Genomic DNA, 5,000 nt, shown 5'->3' on the forward strand with positions numbered 1-5,000 from the left:
ACATACACATATACATACACACATATATACGATGGCTTCTTTCAGTTTCTATCTACCAAATCCCCTCACAAGGCTTTGGTCGGCCCGAGGCTATAGTAGAAGACACTTGCCCAAGGTGCTATGCAGTGGGACTGAACCCAGAACTATGTGGTTCATTAGCAAGCTACTTACCACACAGCCCCTCCTATGCTTATTTGTCTATGTTTTTTTTTGCTTGACCTAGGAAGGTTTGTCTACATTTTCCAGCTATAGGCTTTTGCTGAAAGAAGTTTTGCAGAGACCCTGTTACAAGTACTTATTTTATCAATCCTAGAACTATGAAAGGCAAAATTCTCTTCAGCAGGTCTTGAACTCAGGACATCAAGGTGCAATATCAAATATAATCCACTAAAACTGCTACTTTTGTGTTGTTACTCTTGGAAGAAATGAATCATGACATTGATTTATTCTCAGACCAAAGATCTAATCCAAACCTTTACAACAGAGTGGATTTCACCAAAGGAACCCAAAGAGGAGGTGGAGATGGTGGTGTTCTGCTGGATGACAGATTTGCTCTACCAGCCCAACCCAGCTGTCAGGAACAAATGCCAGACTTCTGGGAATAATTCAGAAATAGCTGTCTGTTTAGAAGTAGATCTATTTGCTGATTTCTTCACAGCAGAAATTACAAGTTCTACATTGACACTATGAACATTGCAATACATGAAAAGATTAATTATTTTTAAATATGTATTGTTGTTTAGTCCCAGGTCAGTTCTTATCCAAATGACCAATGGTCAGAAATGTTCCACTTAGTGTAATCCTGTCTTACGCTTTTCATATCTTTTACCTTTATCTTTTATTTGTTTCAGTTGTTAGACAGTGGCCATGCTGGGGCACCACCTTGAAAAACTTTTGTCGAACAAATAGACCTTACCATTTATGATTTTTAGCCTAGCAGTTATTCTATTGGAATCTTTTGCTGAACTGTTAAGTTACCAGGATGTAAGCGCACTAACACAGGATGTCAAGCAGTGATATGGAGAAACAGAGACACAAAGACACACATACACAGATACACAATGGGCTTCTTTCAGTTTCCACCAACCAAATCCACTCACAAAGCCTTGGTCAGACTGAGGCTATAGCTAAAGTCATTTGCCCAAAGTGCTACACAGTGGGACTGAACTCAGAACAATATGGTTAGGAAGCAAACTTCTTACCACACAGCCATGTACATTATCCCAGATGTCTAGTCATTTTAAGACAGTAGGGTATGATTTGAGGAATAGTTATCTGCTATTACTAGCAGGCCGAGAGACTGTATTGAATCCCATAACAATGGTTTCAAATTACAGCACAAGACCAGCAATTTTGAGGGATAAGATAACCCCAGTATTTGACTGGTACTTATCGACCTCAAAAGGATGAAGGACAAAGTTGATCTTGCTGGAATGGGAACTCAGAACGTGAAGATGGATGAAATGCCACTAAGCATTCTTCCCAGCATACTAACCATGTTGCCAGCTTGCGACCTTACAGAGTACCATAATATGGGCCTCATGGAGGCGATGACAAGTGACCGAAGCCTTTCATGATATGCCATGCTTGAGAAGACCTGTCAAGCCAAGTGAGATCATAATTATGGCCAATGCTAGTGTTACATTAGTGGCACCCACGCTAGTAGTACATAACAAGCACCCATCACACTCTTGGTGTAGTTGGCTTTAGGAAGAGCATCCAGCCATAGAAACCATGTGAAATCAGATTAGAACATGGTGCAGCTCTCCAGTTTACCAGTTTTCAGTCAAACCTATTTCTTTACTACCCACAAGGGGCTAAACACAGAGAGGACAAACAAGGACAGACAAACGGATTAAGTTGATTATATCGACCCCAGTGCATAACTGGTACTTATTTAATCGACCCCAAAAGGATGAAAGGCAAAGTCGACCTCGGGGGAATTTGAGCCCAGAATGTAACGGCAGATGAAATACCTATTTCTTTACTACCCACTAGGGGCTAAACACAGAGGGGACAAACAAGGACAGACAAACGGATTAAGTCGATTATATCGACCCCAGTGCATAACTGGTACTTACTTAATCGACCCCGAAAGGATGAAAGGCAAAGTCGACCTCGGGGGAATTTGAGCCCAGAATGTAACGGCAGACGAAATACCTATTTCTTTACTACCCACTAGGGGTTAAACACAGAGGGGACAGACAAGGACAGACAAATGGATTAAGTTGATTATATCGACTCCAGTGCATAACTGGTACTTATTTAATCGACCCCGAAAGGATGAAAGGCAAAGTTGATCTCGGCGGAATTTGAACTCAGAATGTAGCGGCAGACAAAATACCGCTAAGTATTTTTCCCAGCGTGCTAACGTTTCTGCCAGCTCGTGTCAAACCATCCAACCCATGCCAGCATGGAAAAACAGACGTTAAATGATGATGATGATGATGGGTGTTTATGAGCTATAAGTTCAAACTTCACTACAGATATTTCATTGAGATTCCGATAGCGTTTTATTTTGCACATCATTAATTTACCACCCACCAGACAATATGTGACATGCCACAGAGGAAGGTTCAATTTCAGTTCAGTGTCCATCAATCATTTTTGCCCGTATGCCATCAGAATTCGAACTACGTATCTTATAATGTAACTGACAGATGAGTGGCTGGGTATGTAACAACCTTATTACATATTAAAATCAATCATGCAATGATTTAAAGGTGTCCCCCTCTTCTTCTTCTTCTTCTTCTTCCTCCTCCTCCTCCGCCTCCACGACCACCTCTACCACCACCACCACTACCACACCACCACCACCACACCACCACAGCAGAGGTACCACCACCACCACCACCACACCACCACCACCATCATCACACCACACCACCACCACCACCACCACCACACTACCACCACCAGCACACCACACCACCACCACCACCACCACCACCAGCACACTACCACTACCAGCACACTACCACCACCACCGCCACCGCCACCGCCGCCGCCACCACCACCACTGCCACCACCACATTAAGATTACTTTCCTTGGTTACTCTTACGAGAGATAGAAAGGAAACAGATAGAAGTCTGTTCCACTGGCAAAGATAAAGAAGGAGAGGAGATCATTATACAAAGTTGGTGGTAGTGGCGGTGGTGGAGGCGGCAGTGGCGGTGGTGGTGGTAGTGGCGGTGGAGGTGGAGGCGGTAGTGTGGCAGTGGTAGGGGAGGTGGCGTAGATGATACATGAGGTTAATCCAGTAATGGTGCTAAATTGGAGAATAAGGAATAAAAGAAAAAACAACACCTGAGAAGTAAATTGTTGTCCTTGTGTGGCTGTTGCTGCCTTAATAATGAATAAATAATGAATAAATCTCTGGAAAGTTGGTGCAGCAACATGAGAAAAGGCAATAAAATATAGATTGTCTTATGTTTTTGTTTTTGTTTATTAACGTTTTGATTTCATAGTATAAACCATATCAATAATGCATGAGGTTTAGGCACTGAGGCCCATTGAGGTTCATAAAGGATTAATTATATTTTAAATATCTGTTGTTGTTGTTGCTGCTGTTGTTGTAGTGGTGGTGGTGGTGGTGGTGGTGGTGGTGGTGGTGGTGGTGGTGGTGATGGTAATGGATTGGGAAGGGAAGGAAAAAAAAATAAAACAGCTACAAAAGGTGTTTCATGGCTTATGCAACATAAACGTTCTTCGCATAAAGAAAAATAAAAAAAAAATGGAATAAAAAAAAACGTAGAAAAATACGTCTTCAAACAAAAATATATTTAAAAAAAAAAAATAAACGAAGTAAAGAATAAAAAATGCAACAAATCTTTAGGAGAACATAAGAATCATTATCAACTAGGTTATTAATGGTTTTTAATTATTATGTAAGAGACATTATGTGTGTAGGTGGGAAGAAAAATGGGCGAAGAGAATAGGCCGAAGAATAAGTTGATTGGATCTGACTGTTGTAGTATTACAAGTATCTATTTCTTTACTACCCACAAGGGGCTAAACACAGAGAAGACAAACAAGGACAGACAAAAGGATTAAGTCAATTATATCGACCCCAGTGCGTAACTGGTGCTTATTTAATCGACCCCGAAAGGATGAAAGGCAAAGTCGACCTTGGCGGAATTTGAACTCAGAACGTAACGGCAGACAAAATACGGCTATGCATTTCGCCCGGCATGCTAACGTCTCTGCCAGCTCGCCACCTTTAAGTACCATTGATTAATATCCCTTTCTGCTATAGGCAAAAGGCCTGGAATTTTGGTGGAGGAGGCTGGTCAAATCTATCGACTCCAGTTCTCTAATATTCTATATTTTTTTCTCACTCCGTCGGTTATGACGGTGAGGGTTCCATTTGAACCGCTCAATGGAACAGCCTGCTTGTGAAATTAACGTGCAAGTGGCTGAGCACTCCACAGACACGTGTACCCTTCATGTAGTTCTTGGGGGAGATTCAGCATGACACAATGTGACAAGGCTGGCCCTTTGAAACACAGGTACAACAGAAACAGGAAGATAGAGTGAGAGAAATTTGTGGTGAAAGAGTACAGCAGGATTCACCACCTTCCTCTGCAGGAGCCTCGTGGAGCTTTAGGTGTTTTCGCTCAATAAACACTCACAACGCCCAGCCTGGGAATCGAAACCGCGATATTACGACCGCAAGTCTGCTGCCCTAACCACTGGGCCATTGTGCCTCCACTGTTCTATATATATATCCAGACCTATTCCCCATTTTTTTAGGAGTGGGTAGCCACCTCAAGGCACACACCAGGCATTCCATTCATTTCCCAGCTCAAAGAGGCAAGCCCCATTCCATGCTCGGATCAGGGTATGAAACGCAATTCCTATATCAGTGGCGGGGCCCGACTGCATATGCTGATTTACCTCCACCGCATCATACTGGTTCCATACCCCTTTGAGCAACATCAAATCCACTCATCTAACCACAAGCACTCTTCAAGCTTTCCTATCATTTATAAACTCTCTT

The sequence above is a fragment of the Octopus sinensis genome, linkage group LG15 (assembly GCF_006345805.1).
Source record: "Octopus sinensis linkage group LG15, ASM634580v1, whole genome shotgun sequence".
Taxonomy (NCBI): Eukaryota; Metazoa; Mollusca; class Cephalopoda; order Octopoda; family Octopodidae; genus Octopus; species Octopus sinensis.